Here is a 20,964-nt window from a genome sequence, read left to right on the forward strand (position 1 = left end):
TATTAATAAGGATTCAAATTGCTGGGGCACCACCCTGGAATCAGGGACTAATAACCAGACAGTATAGCAGTCTCAATATAGGATTGTTCTCTTAGGAAAGTCGACGTCCAGAGAACATCGACATTCAAAAGGTAAACAATGAAGGCTTGAATCCGAGCACTGACATCCGCTGCCAGCCCTTGACACAGGTGCATGCAGAGCAATACCAAAACACAAGTTTATTGATGCAGTAATATCAATTAATAATCAATACAATGCAGTCGATAAACTTCCGACATCCAACTACAAACTAAACAGTAACAAGATTAGATATGGTAACAAATAAGCCTATAATATATGAGAGGAAGGTATGTGTGTGTGTGTGTGTGTGTAAGGAGAAAAGGAGGGCACAAAATGGCGGACGTGGCTCTCGTGGAGAGTATGTCAGCCGAGGTTTCCGGGCAGAGAATGTGGCAGCGAATGTGGGCGGAGAGACTGGCTAATGGCGTCTGCCCATTTAACATGTGTCTCCTCTGGTATGATAACTTAGGGACAAAGCTGGGTTTTCTGCTCGCCAAATGTATGTGTGGGTATGTTTGCGAGGGGCCGTGTGTGTGTGCGGTTAGTACGAGAGAGAGAACAGAGTGACGGCACCAAAGCCGGTTTTAGCGATCGTGGGAGAGAAGGCAACCGTTCGTTTTATCACTCAGAGATGTGGTGAATGGCTCGTAATCCGTCCGCTGCGGTCGTTGATTCTTTAATGGATAATCTCAGTGTGCCAGTCTCACCCGCGATGGCGGAAATACACAAACAGTCCAACGTGGTTGGACGACCACACAGCAAATCTCATACATGGTAACAGTAAGTTACAGTAATACCTTTGAGTATTATTAGCATCAATGAGTGGACTCGGCGGTTGAAGAAGGAAGAGAAATCTTCTTTCTTCTCTTCTGCATGCAAACGGGTGAGATGCGGATTGCTCAGCGGTCTCCTTCGGATCCGTTAGCGTGCTCGGTGGAACACAGAGAAATCTCAGCTCGTCCAGCGAGAAGGAGATTATATGGCCAAAGTTCAGATACGTACATTACTTTCTTGGGCAGCGAGGTCACACCTGGGAGCAGCAGGGTTGCAACCAGACGCGGCGAATACTGTCGTTGGAAGCAAAGTGTAGAAGGAAATTCCAGGTATAATACTCTCGATGACGTCATGGCTGAGGGACGCGTTCTGTCCTGCATTTCATCCAATAGGATTTGAGAGTTCGATCCTTCAGAATTTCACACATAGATGTAAAGTGAGCAAGGCTTCATGGGATCTGTAGTCTGTTTTGGACTCCCTTTGTTTGATTTTGGCACCGTTGCTGTGGCTATCAGGCTTCGAGTGTTCCTATAGGCCGCAGTCATGCTTTATGACTGTATGTAGGCCTGCCTTTGTTTCCTATCTGAGTACATGCGGCCCAACAACAGTGTTCATTTTTGACTGAACTGTTCCTTTAAATTAACTTCCCTCCTTGTTCTTCCTGGAAGGTGGCCGATTTACAGAATGTGTGAGTGAATTAACATATGGTTCATATTGCACTCATAACATAGAAGGCTTGATTCAGCTAGAGCAAGCAAAATCCAAAATCATGAGGATGAACACTCCAGGGATCACAAAGGGGAAAAGTCAGCAAAACAAGCATGAACCCACAAGAAAACATGCATACAGACACATACACAATCTCACACACAAAGCCTGTTTTGCCCCCCGAAGAGGCCCTTGTAAATGGCCTAGTCAGCAAATCACGGTTTATCAAACGTTGAGCACTCAGTGCGTCATGCATACTCAATGTTTTTAGAAGGCAAGCCTCCAAGGTCCAGGGACGAGTGTTCCCAGAGCAAAAAGGGCAGAACGGAAAAGAGAGAGACAGACTCAGATCCAAAACCCTGCACTTCATTATCTCCAGCCGTTTTAGTTCATTGTTTTTCACAATAAAAGTGTCAGGTGACGCACATCCAATAATGTGTGATTCAACACATTTCCTTAAACACAGTGCATCCAGACACATGGATCTGATGATTTTTTTTCTCTCTTTTTCTCAGTCTGTCACTTCAATTGTTTTGATACATTATTTTTACTTCCATCAACTTTAGCTCACCTAGAGAGGATATTTGAAGCTGACACACTATACTCCAAGGAGCTGTTAGCTGCACTGTTTATGAACTTCCCAGCTTTGAAAGGAAGCTTGCACATCCATGGTTTGAAATGGTCAATCAGAGCATCCATTAAAGGTTCCATATATCTGTGTCAGCCTCTAAAAACAGAGAAAAGCCAATGTTGAATATTTTTTTCATTCAATGATATTACATTGGTTCCACTGAAACATTTAAAACATTTGAACTAAGGCTTAAAAGACAGCATTTGCGGCATAATGTTGATTATCACAAAAGTTACAGTGAGGCACTTACAATGGAGGTGAATGGGGGCCAATTTTTTAAATGTTAAAATACTATTTTTTTTTTCAAAAGTATAGCCACAAAGACAAACAATATGCATGTAAACATGATTTTAGTGTGATAAAGTCACTAACCTTTTCTGTGTAAAGTTATAGTCAGTTTTACAACTTTGTTGCCATGATGATGTAATGACAACAAACCCTAAAACCCTCAAATGACTGTAAAAATGACAATTTACAGTAAGCAACTTTACAACTCAAATAATACATGAGTTTTAACAGAATAATTAATGTAAGTGCTTTAATAAAATTATAAGCTTCACATTTCTGCCTTTACATCCTCCAAATATTGGCCATATTCACTTCCATTGTAAGTGCCTCACTGTAACATTTTTGCTTTTGTTTAAAAGAAAAGGAGGGACGAGTCGAAATAATTTTTTGTGGTAATTAACATTATGCCACAAATGTTGTTGATTGAGCTTAACTTGTATTGAACCTAGAACATCCCTTTAATACAGAATGGAATAGCAAAGCTAAGGAGACCAGTTTATTGCCTAGTTTAGAACAAATGCACCTCATAGGGAAGGCACTATTCTCAACTGTATAAACTAGAAATTGTTTAACGTTCTGAAAACTATAGTAACAGTCTGGCTTCTGTAACATTTACTGTACACAGCTTAATGGGGTAACTTTAAAGGGTTAGTTCAACCAAAAATGAAAATTCTCTAATCATTTACTCACCTTCATGACATCTAAGATGTATGTCATCCTTTCTTCTGCAGAACACACACAAAAAAATATTTTTAGAAGAACATCTCAGCTCTGTTGGTCGATTCAAAGCAAGTGAATGGTGGCCAGGCCTTTGAAGCTACAAAAAGCAGATCAAGTCAGCATAAACATATTCCATCAAACTCCAGTGGTTAAATTCATGTCTTCTGAAGTGTAACTCCTTTTTAAATGTACATCTTGACAGCAGTCTCCTTGGCGATCATAATTTCAAGCTTGATTACACTTCCTATAGCACCATCTAGTGCTCTACGCATGCTTCGAGCACTATGAAGTGTAATTAAGCTTGAAATCATGATCGTGCCTAGAGACTGCAATGGCAAGATGTACAGTTAAAAAGGAGTTATATTTTGGTATGTTTTCACCCAAAACCAACTGGATCGCTTCAGAAGACACTGATTAAACCACTGGAGTCTTAAGGCCAATTTATACTTCTGCGTCGAACCTATGGCGTAGGCTACACGTAGCTACGTGGTTACGGCATAGCCTACGCCGTAGCCTGATGCGCACCTCTTCAAAAATGTAACTGCGCGTTGCGTCGACGCAGAACACAACAAATTTGATTGGTCCACTTTAACCAAAGACCACCCCCCCAGGATGATAAGGATGTCTGATTGTCCAATTGTTTCAATAGGGAGCATCTGCTGTTTTTTGTAATCTGTTTGCGTTTCATGAAGTTACACGCGAAACACTACAAAAGATATGTGTTTACAGCTTATAAACTCTAAAAGCTTTTTTCTCCCGGCCTATACTTGATATTAATTTTATATGTGAGAGAAATAATATGTTTTGTATTCTACTTGCAAACTTTCCTATCGGCACGATGATTTGATCGTTTGTTTGACAGTTATGTGTTCAGTAAATAATCATATTTCATAAGTTCTGGAAATGGAACACTTCTAATTTGTCAGCAAATTAAAAAGCACCTGGTAAGAGTTGGTTATATTGTCATATGCATTGTAAAGTCTTTAAAACGACATTTTGTGTTAATCATATAGTTATGAATTAATTTGATGATTTGTTTTTCAGCATGGAACATCTAAAATAACATCAAAATATTTATATATTATTATTTAAGCGACTCAAGAGCAAGCATACAGTAATTTCTTCATTTATTTTCTGCCTGCAATGCTGGTAACATGTATAATAAATAATATGTACCTACATTTCAAAATGTTTGCATACTTTGTACCCATTTTTAATGTGTGGCTCATAGCGACTTGAGGAGCCAACATGTGCTTGCCCTGGATCAACGGCCGGAACCTCTGCAGGGTGAGCAGTACTGCCAACAACTCGAGGCAGCTGATGTGTCAACACAGCCTTGGGCCAGTCCAGGAGCCGGTGGCTGTGTGCCCGTTGCATACGGTGCCCCAGCCCATCTTGGAGGCGTCTGTTGTAACCACAATGCACCTGGAGACCTGCTCTAGGGGATCCCCTGCCCATAGAAATGCTAGGTCATTCCAAGGGCTGAAGAGGCAGCGACAGATCGGCGTGACAACCATGCGATGTGTCCTGCGGCGCCATGCCCATCTCGGGACTCGAGTGTGAAGCCAGTGTTGAAGTGGTCTCATATGCATCAACCCGAGCAGTGTGGCAACCGCAGAGGATGCCATATGACCCAGGAGCCTCTGAAAATGTTTCAGTGGAACCGCTGTCTTCTGTCTGAACGCCTTCAGCACCGACTGTGCATGCTTGTTCATGAGGTGCGCCGTCATCAAGACTGAGTCCAACTCCAAGCCGAGAAAAGAGATGCTCTGAACCGGAGAGAGCTTGCTCTTTTCCCAGTTGACCCGAAGCCCTAGACGGCTGAGGTGCCTGAGCACCAGGTCTCTGTGTGTGCACAGTAACTATCGAGAGTGAGCTAGGATCAGCCAGTCGTCGAGGTAGTTGAGTATGCAGACACCCACATCCCTTAGCGGGGCAAGGGCTGCCTCTGCGACCTTTGTGAAGACACGAGGGGACAAGGACAGGCCGAAGGGGAGGACCTTGTACTGGTACGGCCAACCCTCAAAAGCAAACCGCAGGAAGGGTCTGTGTCGAGGTAAAACCGAGACGTGGAAGTACTCGTCCTTCAGGTCTACCGGCGCGAACCAATCTTGATGCCGGACGCTCGCTAAAATGCGTTTTTGCGTCAGCATCTTGAACGGGAGTCAGAACTCGCAGGTCAAAGATTGCCCACAACCCACCGCCTTTCTTCGGTACAATGAATTAAGGCCTGTGAATCCCTTTCTTCATTTCGGCTGGAGGGACAGGCTCTATCGCGCCCTTGCGCAAAAGGGTCGCAATCTCCACACGCAAAATAGTGGCGCACTCGCCCTTCACCGAGGTGAAGCGGACGCCACTGAACCTGGGCGGGCACCTGGCGAACTGAATCGCGTAGCCGAGTCGGACGGTCTGAGTCAGCCATCACGACGGGTTGGAAAGCGCAAGCCACGCGTCCAAACTCTGGGCGAGGGGGACCAAGGGGATAATCACGTCGGACGTACCGGCGGGTGGTGCCACATCGCTGGGGCTCGAGCCCCGTGGCCATGCTGAATCCAGGGACATCGAAGCACTTACCTGGCTCCTGATACCCACCATAAGATTGGTCGAGGAGGGGGGAGGAGGAACATCATCCCTGCAGTCCTTCGGAGCCAACCCGGTGTGGGCGTGTTTGTGCCACAGCTGGGTGCGCAGGGGCGGGGGGTCTGCCGCTGGAGTGCCAAACCTGTGAAAATGGAATGGTGGATGGCGGTCGTGATGACAAACCAGAGAACAAGGAAACGTCATGGTTACTGGTGTAACCTCCGTTCCCTGATGGAGGGAACGAGACGTTGGTGTCGATGTAGTGACACTAGGGGTCACTCTTGGGAGCCCGAGACACCTCTGGTCTTTGATAAAAGGCCAATGAAAATTGGCGAGTGGTATTTGCATGCCACTCCCCCGAACATACGGGTATAAAAGGAGCTGGTATGCAACCACTCATTCAGGTTTTACGCTGAGGAGCCGATATAAGGTCTGGCCATTTCAGCGGGTAGTTCAGCGTTGTGGCAGGAGGGACCAACGTCTCGTTCCCTCCATCAGGGAACGGAGGTTACACCAGTAACCATGACGTTCCCTATCTGTCACTCACTCGACGTTGGTGTCGATGTAGTGACACTAGGGGTCCCTATACAAAACGCCACAAGGCTGAACTGTGTTACGTGAACTGGCGGTGTGTGGTGGGCAGACTTGCTGTGTGCCTCATAGCCAGCACACCAGGTCGACACGTAACCTCCCCCAACACAGTTATGAGTGTCGAACGGCCCTTTTTGGGGACAAGTCGACTACCCAGAGATAGAGACAGGCTTAACCCAGTCATGGCCTCTTTCCCCTTCTCTTTTTCCACTCCCTAAAAAAGAAGGGGGATTATCTGACTGGGCCGCCAGGTCTAGTCGGGGGGTGTCCCTCCCAAGGGGAGGACACCGCGGAGACCACACCTCGCCCCAAGAGAGGGGGGGATATTTAAGTGGAAGAATACATCACATGGTCTTTCCAACCATGTGGAGAGCCTTCAAGGTAGATCCTACCCAATGGGGGAGGAGTTACTACAGCATGGAGACTGAGGGGCTCTGCCCAAGGAAGACGCAGTTTGCCAGTAGGGAAACGAACTAGCAGAAGATATAGATCGCATGGGGTTAGCCTTACAGGGAACCGCCACATGCGGAGCACCTACCCCAGAACCGGGCTCTTAGTTAGCGCGTGTACTGGGCCGGCAGCGAGTCTCTCCGAAAACTCGACTGCCACAGGGCTCGGAGGAAGTCAACCAGGGAACAACCTTTGTGAACACTACTGGGAATTAACAGCGCACGTCTTCAGCTCAAAAGGAGGTGGAAGGCGCTATGTGCAAGCGATACACCCGGCCGGCTATCCCGGGCTTATCCGCTTGTGTTGCGTGCCACTACCTGGGACGAAACCGGTTCCACCCGGAGGTTGTAGAACCTTGCAAAGGTGTTGGGTGTTGCCCAGCCCGCTGCTCTGCAATGTCTGTTAGAGAGGCACCTCTGGCCAGGGCCCAAGAAGCCGCTACACCATGAGTAGAATGGGCTCGTAGCCCTACCGGGGGCGGCATGTTTTGGGCGAGACATGCCATAGTTATGGCGTCAATGAGCCAGTGGGCGATCCTCTGCTTGGAGACAGCGCTTCCTTTCCGCTGTGCACCGAAGCAGACAAAGAGCTGCTCAGAGAGTCTAAAGCTCTGCGTGCGATCCAAATAGATGCGCAAAGCGCGCACCGGACACAGCAACGCCAGGGTTGGGTCTGCCTCCTCCTGGGGCAGCGCTTGCAGGTTCACCACCTGGTCTCTAAAAGGAGTGGTGGGAACCTTGGGCACGTAGCCCGGTCGGGGGTCTCAGGATCACGTGAGAATAGCCCGGACCGAACTCCAGGCACGTTTCGCTGACAGAGAACGCTTGCAGGTCACCTACCCTCTTGATGGAAGTGAGCGCAGTCAGGAGGGCAGTCTTCAAGGAGAGTGCCTTAAGCCCGGCTGACTGCAAAACTCAAAGGGGGCTCTCTGTAGACCCTGAAAAACTACAGAGGTCTGATGAGGGAACAAGGCGTGGCCTGGAGGGATTCAGCCTCCTGGCGCCTCTTAGGAACCTGATGATCAGATCATGCTTCCCTAAGGACTCACCGTCGACTGCGTCAGGGTGTGCTGCTATGGCAGCACACTTACACCTTCAAGGTGGAAGGGGACAGACTCCCTTCCAACCTCTCTTGCAGGAAGGAAAGCACTGATCTGACTGCGCACCTCTGGGGGTCTTCCTGATGGGAAGAACACCACTTAGCGAACAGACACCACTTAAAGGCATACAGGCGCATCGTAGAGGGAGCCCTAGCCTGAGTGAATGTGTCTACCAACGCAGGTGGGAGACAGCTTAGGTCTTCCGCGTCCCGTCCAGGGGCCAGACATGGAGATTCCAGAGGTCTGGGCGCGGGTGCCGGATGGTGCCCCTTCCCTGAGAAAGAAGGGCCTTTCTCAGGGGAATTTGCCCGGGGGAGCTGTCACGAGGAGCGTGAGGTCCGAGCACCACGTCTGGGCGGGCCAGTAGGGTGCTTACCAGGACGACCTTCTCCTCGTCCTCCCTGACCTTGCACAGGGTCTGTGCGAGCAGGCTCACTGGGGAAAACGCATATTTGCGAATGCCAGGGGACCAGCTGTGTGCCAGCGCGTCTATGCCGAGGAAGGCCTCGGTGAGGGCGTACCAGAGCGGGCAGTGGAAGGATTCTTGGGAGGCGAACAGGTGCACCTGTGCCTGACTGAATCGACTCCAAATCAGCTGGACCACCTGAAGGTGGAGTCTCCACTCTCCCTTGAGGGTAACCTGTTGTTACGGCGCGTCCGCCGAAGTGTTGAGGTTGCCCGGGATGTGAGTGGCTTGCAGCGACTTGGTGCTGCTAACTCCGTTGGAGGAGACGGCGGGCGAGTTATGACATACAGCGGGAGCACAGACCGCCTTGGCGGTTGACATATGCTACCGCTGCCGTGCTGTCTGTCCGAACTAGCACGTGCTTGCCCTGGATCAACGGCCGGAACCTCCGCAGGGCGAGCAGAATTGCCAGTAACTCGAGGCAGTTGATGTGCCAACGCAGCTGCGGACCCGTCTAGAGGCCGGCGGCTGCGTGCCCGTTGCCAACAGCGCCCCAGCCCATTTTGGAGGCGTCTGTCGTGACCACGACGCGCCTGGAGACCAGTTCTAGCGGAACACCTGCTCGTGGAAACGAGAGGTCGGTCCAAGGGCTGAAAAGACGGTGACAGACCGACGTAATGGCCACGCGGTGTGTCCCGTGGCGCCATGCCCGTCTCGGGACTCGAGTTTGGAGCCAGTGCTGAAGCGGCCTCATATGCATCAACCCGAGTGGGGTGGCCACCGCCGAGGACGCCATATGCCCCAGGAGCCTCTGAAAATGTTTCAGTGGAACCGCTGTTTTCTGTTTGAACGCCTTCAAACAGGCCAGCACCGACTGGGCGCGCTCGTTCGTAAGGTGCGCCGTCAAGGAGACTGAGTCCAACTCCAAACCGAGAAAAGAGAGGCTCTGAACCGGGAGAAGCTTGCTCTTTTCCCAGCTGACCCGAAGCCCTAGTCGGCTGAGGTGTGAGAGCCCCAGGTCCCTGTGTGCGCATAACCCGTCTCGAGAGTGAGCTAGGATTAGCCAGTCGTCGAGATAGTTGAGAATGCGAATGCCCACCTCCCTTAACGGGGCAAGGGCAGCCTCTGTGATCTTCGTAAAGACGCGAGGAGACAGGGACAGGCCGAAAGGGAGGACTTGTACCGATACGCCTGACCCTCGAACGCAAACCGCAGGAAGGGTCCGTGTCGAGGAAGGATCGAGACGTGAAAGTACGCATCCTTCGGGTCTACCGCCGCGAACCAATCTTGATGCCGGACGCTCGCTAGAATGCGTCTTTGCGTCAGCATCTTGAACGGGAGTCTGTGTAAGGCCCGATTCAGTACTCGCAGGTCCAAGATTGGCCGCAACCCACCGCCTTTTTTCCGGTACAATGAAGTAGGGGCTGTAAAACCCCCTCTTCATCTCGGCTGGAGGGACAGGTTCTATCGCGTTCTTCCGTAGGAGGGTAGCGATCTCCGCGCAAGGTAGCAGCGTTTCCATCTTTCACCAAGGTGAAGTGGACACCGCTGGACCTGGGCGGATGCCCAGCGAAGTGAATCGTGCAGCCGAGTCAGACGGTCCGGACCAGCCCTCGCGACGGACTGGAAAGCGCAAGCCATGCACCCGAGTTCCGCGCAAGGGGGACCAAAGGGACAACGTCATCGGATGTACCGGCGGGTGGGGCCTCGCGGCGGGGCGGAGCTTGAGGTGCCACACCACATCGTGGCCGTGCTGAGTCCGAGGACATCGAAGCACTTACCTGGCTCCTTGTGACCACCCCCGGAACAGCCTGGGACGGGGGAGGAAGAGGCCTGTCCTCATGACCCGTGGAGACTGTCACATCGGGGGCGGATTTGTGCCACAGCTGGGCGCTCAGGGCGGGAGACCGCCGCTGGAGCGCCAACCTGCCAAATGGAGTGGTGGACGGTGGTCGTGATGCCAGCCGTACACACCGAATATGTGACCCAGGGAACCACTCTTGCGGAGCTCTTGAGTACTGCAGCCACTCGGGCATGCAGCGCAATTAAATGCAAAAGGTAACAAAAAGAAGATCTGCTTACCAGCTCCAGAGCAGCGGGTTTCGTTGTCCCTGGGTCGCCCGTCTCAGGGGCGCTTCGAAGACCTCCGTGGGTTCTTCGGTGCCGGCTGTGAGACGGGTGGCGTCGGCTTCCTGCGGTGGGCTCCACGCCGGGGCCGGGCCGGAGGGGCGGGCTGCGGCGGAGCCGGTGCAGTCACCGCAGGGGGACGCCCTCGGCGATGAGTAGATGGGGGGATCTTGAGCCACGCCGGGGCAGGACAAGCCGGCTAACATCCATCTACTGCTCTACCATCGAGAACTGCTGGGCAAAGTCCTCGACAGTGTCGCCGAATAGGCCCGCCTGGAAAATGGGGGCAGCAAGGAATCGTGTCCTGTCGGCCTCACCCATCTCGACCAGGTTGAGCCAAAGGTGGCGCTCCTGGACCACTAGTGTGGCCATCGTCCGCCCGGGAGACCGCGCCGTGACCTCCGTCGCTCAGAGAGCGAGGTCGGTCGCCGAGCGCAGTTCCTGCATCAATCCCGGGGCGGAACTACCCTCGTGCAGTTCCTTTAGCGCCTTGGCGGACTTGCAGGAGAGCCATGGCGTGCAGGGCGGAGGCGGCTTGTCCAGCAGCGCCGTAGGCTTTGACCGTCAGAGACGACGTAAACCTACAGGCCTTGGACGGGGGCTTTGGGCACCCACGCCAGGTGGCGGCGCTCTGCGGGCATAGGTGCACCGCGAGCGCCTTTATCCACCAGGGGATTGCCGAATAACCCTTGGCCGCCCCACCATCGAGGGTAGTGAGAGCGGGGAAGCTGAAAAGATCGGGACCGGGCAGTAAAAGGTGCCTCCCGCGATCTTGTCAGCTCTTCATGCACTTCCGGGAAGAAAGGAACGGGGCGGGGCGTGGCTTTGAGCGGCGCCGCGAGCCCAGGAACCAATCACAGAGCCGCGAGGGTTCAGGGAAGAGCGGTGAAATCCACTCTAACCGACGCTCGCGGCTGTCCGGGAAAGCATGTCGTCACCTCCGCGTCAGCCTGTGACTGGGCGATCGACCCCGAAGGGAGGAGCCCAGCCGAGGCCTCCGACTGGACGAGCCCGCTCTCCGATGCTGCGCTCGAGAGCTCATCACTTTCGCGGGCTCCGAATAAGCCGGATACCCGGCGGAGGCGTTCCCTTTGGGGTCCCCAAATTGCCCCCAGTGCTAGCCACGCTGGCCTCAAACCCGTGGGTAAAAGGACCGAGGTGGGAGCCTCTGGGGTGGCTCGCTTCCTTACGAAGGCGAGCCGCGACCGCAACGTTGCCATGGACACATTCTCGCAATGAGAATGTGACCATCCACGAACGCTGTCTCCGCGTGAGCAGTGCCCAGACACGAAAGACAGTGATCGTGACCGTTAGAAGGCGAGAGATAACGAGCACAACCAGGAATAACACACAATCGGAAAAGCATCTTTAAAAAGACGCGTCTTTAAAAAGACGTTCCGTGTGTGCGCTCTTTTAGAGAAATATACTCTTTTAGGGGGGAAAAATGCTCTTTCAGAAAATATACTCTCTAGTTTTTCTGCCGAAGCGCCCAGGGGCGTTCTCTGCAGTGCACCAGTGCAGAGGAGGGAGAAGCCGCTGAAATGCGCCGTCAGATCCAGCAGGTGAATGAACAGTAGTATTCAGCTCAATGAGCATGACCGTTCGGCTCCGAAGAGAAAATCCTGAATGAGTGGTTGCATACCAGCTCCTTTTATACCCGTATGTTCGGGGGAGTGGCATGCAAATACCACTCGCCAATTTTCATTGGCCTTTTATCAAAGACCAGAGGTGTCTCGGGCTCCCAAGAGTGACCCCTAGTGTCACTACATCGACACCAACGTCGAGTGAGTGACAGATAGGGAACCACTCTTTTGTTGAAGTTTTGGGTACCGCAGCCTCTTGGGCATGCAACGAAAAATTAAACAAAAGATTCTCCTCCCAGCCCTCCATCGGGGGATGGAGTGGTCTGTCTACCAACAGTGAGATGGGTGGTGTCTTCTTTCTGCGGTGGGCTCCACGCCGGTGCCGGGCCGCGGGGGCGGGCTGTGACAGAGCCTGTGTTGTTGCTGCAGGAGGACTTCCTTGGTGACGAGCAGACGGGGTGTGGGGTCTTGAGTCGCGCCGGGGCAGGATTTGTTGAATGGCCTCCGTCTGCTGCTTCACCGCCGAGAACTGCTGGGCAAAGTCCTCAATGGTGTAGCCGAATAGGCCAACCTGGGAGATGGGTGCGTCAAGGAACTGTGCCTTGTCGGCCTCTCTCATCTCGACAAGATTGAGCCAAAGGTGGCGCTCCTGGACCACCAGGGTGGACATCGCCTGCCCGAGAGACCGCGCCATGACCTTCGTCACCCAGAGAGCGAGGTCGGTCAATCATCTCCGCATCGGCCTGAGACTGGGTGACCAAACCCGAAGGAGGGAGCCCAGCCAAGGCGTCCGCGTCAGAGTGGACGAGCCCGCTCTCCTATGCTGCGCTCGATAACTCATCGTCTTCCCGGGCTCCGAATAAGAGGTCGAACTCACCGTGAGATGAGCCGGCAGTCTCATCCGAGAGCCCGACCGGGGCAAGGGAGCGTGCTGGGGAATGGGAGGTACGTGGGGGTTTACCCGGCGGAGGTGCTCCCATTGAGGTCCCCAAATCGCCCCCAGTGATAATCGGCACAGCCTCATACCCGTAGGTAGAAGGACCGAGGCGGGGAGCCACTGGGGTGGCTTGCTTTCTTACGAATGCAAGCCGCAACCGCAAAGTTGCCATGGTCATGTTCTTGCAATGAGGACAAGACCCATCCACGAACGATGTCTCCGCGCCGTGACCTTCGTCGCCCAGAGAGTGAGGTTGGTCGTGGTGAACTTGCAGGAGAGCCATGGCGTGCAGGGCGGAGGCGGCTTGTCCAGCTGCACCGTAGGCCCTAGCCATCAGGGACAACGTAAACCTACAGGCCCTGGATGGGAGCTTCGGGTGCCCACGCCAGGTGGTGGCGCTTTGCGGGCACAAGTGCACCGCGAGTGCCTTATCCACCTGGGGAATCACCGAATACCCCTTGGCCGCCCCACCATCGAGGATAGTGAGAGCGGGGGAGCTGAAAGATCGGATCGGGCAGTAAAAGGTGCCCCCCACGATCTTGTCAGCTCCTCATGCACTTCTGGGAAGAAAGGGACCGGGGTGGGGCGCGGCCGTGAGCAGTGCTCTGGGCCCAGGAACCAATCATCGAGCCACGAAGGTTCAGGGGAGAGTGGAGGGTTCCACTTGGGTGCAGAGGGGGAGAAGCCACTGAAATGCGCCGTAAAATCCAGCAGATGAGGTGAATGAACACGCGGATGAATTCAGCTTCAATGAATAGAACCGCTCGGCTCTGAAGAGAAAATCTGAATGAGTGGTTGCATACCAGCTCCTTTTATACCCGTATGTCTGGGGGAGTGGCATGCAAATTCCACTCATCAATTCCCATTGGCCTTTTTTCAAAGATCAGAGGTGTTTAGGGCTCCCAAGAGTGACCACTAGTGTCACTACATCGACACAACGTCGAGTGAGTGACAGATAGGGAACTTATACACTTTAATTTGATGACGGATCTCCTATATGTAGGATGGTTAAAACAGAGTTGTTTAACTATTTTTTTTTTTTTAGTTTTTTTGTAAAAATTTTTTGTATAACTTTGAACTTTAATGAATTCCCTATATGTGAATAAGAAACAGCAACAAACACACACAAGTTCGTCATGATGAGTTTGTCATAAGAACAGTGGATCTCATCAAAAGATATGGGAAGCACTTTTTCCTACCTTTTAAAAGTTGGCACGCTTGTTTATTGGCTGTCCTAACTATGCATTGTATTATTTGCATTTAGCATTGTTTTTTCCCTCCCTGCCATCCATGATCAGACCTGTGGCCCATTTTGAGGTTGCGACCCCACCAGTTGAGAATCACACGTTTAGAGAATATAGTCTCCCCAATCTGTCATTCTGTGCGAATAGAAACTAGAAACTTAACTATTGTTTTTCTTTAGTCTTTCTAACAGTGGTGTCTGTATATTATCAGAAATACATTTACAAACTTGATTCTTAATTCTTTCTGTCATGTTTTCTTTGCTGTGGCTTCATGTGCTCTTAATCAAATAGGTTTGGCCTGTAAGTCTCCTACTGGGATGGAGTCATCCATGCAGAATTTACCCTTAACTGACACAGTCTGTTTGTATCTGAATGAGTAGGCCTATACTGTATAAGTGTGGTAAAGTGCAAGTTTGTGTGTGTGTGCGTGTGTGTACGCGCATGCGTGCATGTAAATGGTAATTCCCCACAAGTATGCAAATGCAAGTTTTCTTCAAACATAATTCAAACATGGTTATGACACATTTACATTTCATAAATGCAATTCATACACATTTACTTTCTTGTTAAAGGTGCATTCAGTAGTTTGGAGCCAATTTAAAAAGTTTTACACATTAATGAATGAATTGTGTTTTTGTGAAGTTTGATCCGAATGGTGTACACTTACATGAGATGACTGTACTCATAATAGTTTTCTATAAAAAGTGTTTTATACTACATGGTGCGGGTCATCCCCTTTAATGTGTTTCACCATGTTCACATGACGTGGTGTTTCACCACGCTCATTGGCTGTCGCCTGTGTAGGTACTCTTGGTTATGCTTAGAACAGTGTTGTTTGGTGATGCGAAGAGCGAAAAGAATCAGAATGAGCTTTATTGCCAAGTATGCTTACATGCACAAGGAATTTGTAATGGTGACAGAACGCAATGGAACATACTTATTTACCATGCTTTAGCAGCAGAGACAACGGGAGATACAATAGCTGTATTGCCGAAGGAGCAAAAAAAGGTCTGAAGCAACTTGCTTCAAGCAGGAAGACAGAAAGACTGGCAAAGGCAAAAACTAGAGTAAACATCTGTAACGGTAAGGCATCTACGTCTTCATTAGTTTAGTGCAAAGTAACTTGGTACAGTGAATGTTGTGGATTTTGTGTTAACCATGACGTTGGTTGCTTGGAAATAAAACGAGTTCTTCAAATACAGTATTCATGGAAATAATACATTTGATCATCAAAAACAATTCTAATCTTTCCTTTACCATAACATTCTGTATCGCTAGATAATTGAGGTTTATTTTATGCTAAGCAGTTCTCTAATAAAGGTAACAACTGTCTTTAGAAATAATGTCTCCAAAGATTATTGATATGAGGGACAATAATAATCTATCCTTAACAGTAGAAGCATGTTCACTTGATTTCTGACGAGGTTTTTTTAGGCAAAGCAATTATATTATAGGAGTAATAATTAACTTTAGAAATTACCTCAAACTCCGACATTTTCCAGATGCAAATTATATTCCAAAGCTGACAGGGGCAGCAGAGATGATCATGCTGATCCACATCGAAAGATGGCAGTATAGCGTCTAATACCACTGTAACATTGGTACTTAAAGTACACGAAGAAGAGCAATGCTAATGCTAGCTAGAGAACTACAGAATGCCCCTTTAACATGCCACATAGGGCAAGAACAAGATATATGAGAATTTTTTTTAGTCTTATATAAACATAAAGGTTACTGTTGTATAAAATAAGTATCAAACTCGCAATTGTGCTGTTGCACTGAATATGCAGCATGGCTTTGATTCAGCAGTGGTTCTCAAGTATTTTTTGTGTGCTCAAATGTTCAATCACCTTTCATGCACTCTTTATCTCTGTTGTTGTAGTTATATTTCATTTCATGTCTCTCCTCCAATCATTCACTAGATTCCGTTCATTCTTTGAAGTCTTGACAATTCCTGATGATCAGAGGCACAGTCTTGTTACCTATTTGGGGGTAGGGGCTGATTTATAGACTTGATTTATGTTAATTTCCATGCCTTTAAATGCACAAAATATGCAAGCAGCTTGAAAACATTTTGAGAGCTTGATGGCTTTCTTGCATGCAGCAAATAAATGTTTAATTGTGTTTTGTATTATATGGGAAGATTGTTTGTGTGGTTGTCAGTTTTAAGTTTGTTTAAGGAATAGTTCTCCAAAAAATGAACATTTTGTCAACATTTACTAACCCTCGTGTCATTCCAAACTCACACTTTCTTTTGCCAGTGGCACACAAAAGGTACATTTTGATATCAGATGGAATACATGGAATATAACGCATGAGTTGTATGTATCACGTTTATGAAACTTTAATCATCCTTTTTGTCATTTTGGTGGACCCATTCACTTTGACTATATATGAAAAACAGCAGCCAGGAATCCAGGACATTTCTTAAAATTTTCACTTTTTATGTCCCTTGAAAAAAAGAAAGTCATAGTGTAGGTGTTTGGAACAACAGAAGGGTAAATAAATAATGACCAATTTTTTTAACATTTTTTTTTACACTAAGGATCTGTATGAATGGAAAAAAAAAAAATGTCCAAACAGTGACAACCATAAAATATATTTTAATCCTTTGCATTGCAAACAGCAAGGCTCCCTCCCCATCATAAATTCATTTTTGTCCTGAGGGTTGAGTAAGTTGAGGTCATCACTTACTGAGAGAGAAAGCTATAAATTCCACCCTGCCACCTCACATCAAACTCACATTCACATTCAAATCATCCACAACTTCAATACCACAACCCACAACCCCACAACTTATTTCATTAAAGCATCTTTCATTAAACTGGATAAAATCCCAAAACCTCAGCAGTATACAAAACAATAACTTTGCCATAACCACAGACACTAACAAATTCCTTAGCCTCACAAATGAATATATATATATATATATATATATATATATATATATATATATATATATATATATATATATATAAGTATGACTAATTTGTCTCATTATAACCTGTAAACCTATCACAGCTTGCCTCACCAAAACCTCCATTAAAAAAAATAGTTCACCCAAAAATGAAAATTCTCTCATCATTTACTCACCCTTATGCCATCCCAGATGTGTGTGACTTTCTTTCTTCAGCAGAAAACAAATTAAGATTTTTTTAAGCTCCAAAAATCACACAAGTCAAATTAATCCATGTGGTTGAATCATATATCTCCAGAAGAATTCTCCTCCCTACTTCTCTTCTCTTTAACTTTCACTTTCACATTTTTCTTCTTGTGTTTTTGGTGATTCACATTCTTCATGCATATGCCCCCTACTAGGCAGGGAGAAGAAAAGTGACAAAAGTCAATGTTAGAATGATACAAAAAAAAGTGTTTACCATCTATGAGCAGTGTTGGGGGGTAATGCGTTAAAAGTTACGTAATCAGATTACTTTTTCAAGTAACGAGTAAAGTAACACAATATTTTTAGTCCATAATATCTGAGTTATTTTTTTAAATAAGTAATGTGTTGCTTTTGTTCACCTCTCCTTCCCTATCACTCACTCAACGTTGTGTTGATGTAGTGACACTAGGGGTCACTCTTGGGAGCCCCAAACACCTCTGCTTTTTGAAAAAAGGCCAATGGGAATTGGTGAGTGTAATTTGCGTGCCACTCCCCCGGACATACGGGTATAAAAGGAGCTGGTATGCAACCAAATAAGAAATACCCGTATGTCCGGGGGAGTGGCATGCAAATTCCACTCGACAATTCCCACTGGCCTTTTTTCAAAAAGCAGATGTGTTTGGGGCTCCCAAGAGTGACCCCTAGTGTCACTACATCAACACAACGTCTCGTTCCCTCCATCAGGGAACGGAGGTTACGAAAGTAACCAGGATGTTTCCCCGTATTGCAATAAATCAGGAGTAAAAATTTACAAACTTCGGGGAGGGGACATAGTGCATGATGGGCATTGTACTTCTAGAGAGTGTGAGGCTTGCCTACCAGAGATGCACAATGAAGTTGTAGTATGAGTGCGCATGATGGGTACTCTAGAGAGTATGAGCAATGCTTATCAGTGATGGGCAGAGCACAACAGTCTTCTTTTAGCCCACCCTGAGATTTATGTTTTAAAAACAGCAAAATATTGCTAGTAAAGGAAAATAACTCTAAACGCTTCAGTGAAATCCAGTTGTACTCATCATTTGCAGTGGTTGATATGTTGTGCACTGGAGCTTACATGAGCATCCCTCATACATTTTGCCGTTGTCATGACAATCACAGCAAGAGTTAAGAAATGTGTCCTCACAAGGCAGCATTTTTTCAAAAATGTAACATTTGGGTAAGTGAAACTTTGATTCTCACGATTGATTCATGTAGGCTGCATTTAAAAGTGTGTAAACACACATTTTTGTGGTATAATATAGCACAGGCATAAGCCATTGAATGCATAACATAGCAGAAGAGAGAGTGGCGGTGAAAAACAAATAAGTAAAAAATAATGCAAAAGTAATGTAACAATTTACTTTCCATAAAAAACTAACTTTTTAATTAATTTAGTTACTTTTTAAGGAGTAACGCAATATTCTAACAAGTTAGAATATAAAAGTATTAAAACGTTGTAAAAGTAACGTTACCCAACACTGTCTATGAGTGTTTTTGTTATGTTTCTAAAGCACTGCATAAAGACTGACTCTCTTGTAAAAAATATTTGTTTTCAACTGGTTTATAAGAAACCCTAACCACACAACTGATGCCAGCCTAATAAAACCTTAGCTTGGGCAGCTTTCTTGACACTGTTTTCCACCAAAAGCTTATCTTTACATAGCCCTGAAGAAGGAATATAATGTTTTGTGGCCAGCAAAAGCCATTAAAATGGTTAGGGGCCCTGAAGAAGTGCAACGGCATGTTATCTTGTGCTCAAGATTGGAGATGTGAGGAAACCGAACTGTACATTAACGAAGAAGCTGTTTAAGGGTTGTGGTGCCAGATGGAATTGTTTTTATGCCACACAAAACACAACCTAGTGAGAAGCAAGCTTTGCTTATTATGATCGACTGTGATTTCACAATAAACTGAGTTAAAGTAAATTAAACTATTTAAAAAAATAAAAAATAAAATAAAAATAACTTTGTTTTTAACAATTAGCCAGTTTAGGGGAAAGACTGTTAATATAATAATCATGCATCAACAAATGATAATGATAAATAAATAAATTCTATGAAAGAGAAATGTATTATTATACAGAAAGGCAGGGGAATGGCATGAAGTGTAAAGGTTTTGGCTTTGAGCATGCAAAAGTACTTTAGACACTATAACAAAGAAAACCATTCAGCTGTATTCTTTGTAAGATGTCAGTGTGTGATGTTTAGGTCTCCTATTGGTCCAATGTCTTGTTTGCGTTACAAATTTGCAGGTCATAATTCACCAAACTTGAACTTTGGCACACATGAGAAGATGCATGTGCTTGCCTTTCTATTTTCCCACATTCAAATGCAAATGAATAGAGCTTAAAGTGTAGTGTGACTGCAACTTAAAGGTGTCCCCCCAGATTTGTTTGGTAATGGTAGATTGGGGAATGATGATTTAATGTTTGTCTGATTTGAACAGATTTCAACTAAAGGGGTGAGTCTTGACTTACTTGAGTCTTGAGTATGTGGGAAATGAAAGTGTCTTTGTTATTGATACTGAATGTTGTGCTTTGTTCATAGCATAGTGTCATTGTCATTTAAAAGATAAAGGGAAGATGTTTGAGCACTCAGTTTATAATTGCACAAAGATTGCTCAATAGAGTAATTACTAACCCTTTCCTACCTTTAGGCAGCACATTCAGTTCTCAGAATTTTTGCCATGTTTTTGTTGGAGCCATGACGGAAGCAAAGCTGTTTTGTGAGAACATTGTGGTTATTGATTTGTTTGATATTTTTCACTCGTTATTCCGCATTTTTAGCAATTAAAAGGGTAGGAAAATAAAGTGAAAACACAATGAAACAATCTGAACTCAGATTCTTTAAACTAATAATAACATGCTCAATCATCATAATCACATTATAATAATGGAATAATTTTAATACACTATTCAGTTCTCTGACCATTTCTCATCAAAATGTCTCTGACTTTCAGTTTTAGACTTCTGAGATTGTTTATTAATTCTTCCCATATCTTTGTATATTTTTTAAAGAAGAAACATCAATCTTCTGACTCACAAGTTATGATTATTTCTTGTTCAGTGATGCAAATATTTTGTTAAACCTGTCTCTCCAAACGTGTCTAATCTGGTAAACAAGCTAATGAACAGGACATAAATGAACCACAGAGTTAAAGCAACATATAAATCAAAGGGGGTATAGGACTTTAATTGCAAACACCTGCCATTTATTATCACGCATATGCACTAAATTATGAGTAACCTATTAGTAATCTTAATAAGATCAAACAGGTGATGTAATGTGGGGTTTAAAGAAATGACTATATCCGTTCCTCTCTCATCAAGCATCAAAGGTTTGGCATACCTTGTTTATTTACATAAGCACCTGTTATGTAGCTATCACAAGAATATGGGGTTTTATAAGTTTTCAGTGTGTTTTATTTAAATATGGTGTTATTGTTTGAAATCACAAATAAATAATAAATCATAAATAACCAATAATACATTCACATTAATGTACCCAAAGCCTAAGTTATACTTTAGGTTCCATATATCTAAAGCAGCTGGAGACTATCGGATCTCATTTAAGTGCATTCTTGTAGTGGATAAGACGAACATACCTGCAGCCAACATACCTCTTT

The 20,964-nt window shown here is 46.7% G+C and overlaps 1 long non-coding RNA gene across 1 annotated transcript; it reads right to left on the reverse strand.

The window, feature by feature from the left end:
• Positions 1–2,098: 2,098 nt before the first annotated feature.
• LOC127439831 (uncharacterized) lies at positions 2,099–17,438 on the reverse strand. Its single transcript, XR_007897014.1, has 3 exons — positions 17,292–17,438; positions 3,152–3,186; positions 2,099–2,269 (listed from the first exon to the last, which is right to left on the reverse strand). It is a non-coding gene; the product is annotated as an uncharacterized LOC127439831 (long non-coding RNA).
• Between the last annotated feature and the right edge of the window lie 3,526 nt (positions 17,439–20,964).

The sequence above is a fragment of the Myxocyprinus asiaticus genome, chromosome 4 (assembly GCF_019703515.2).
Source record: "Myxocyprinus asiaticus isolate MX2 ecotype Aquarium Trade chromosome 4, UBuf_Myxa_2, whole genome shotgun sequence".
Classification (NCBI taxonomy): Eukaryota; Metazoa; Chordata; class Actinopteri; order Cypriniformes; family Catostomidae; genus Myxocyprinus; species Myxocyprinus asiaticus.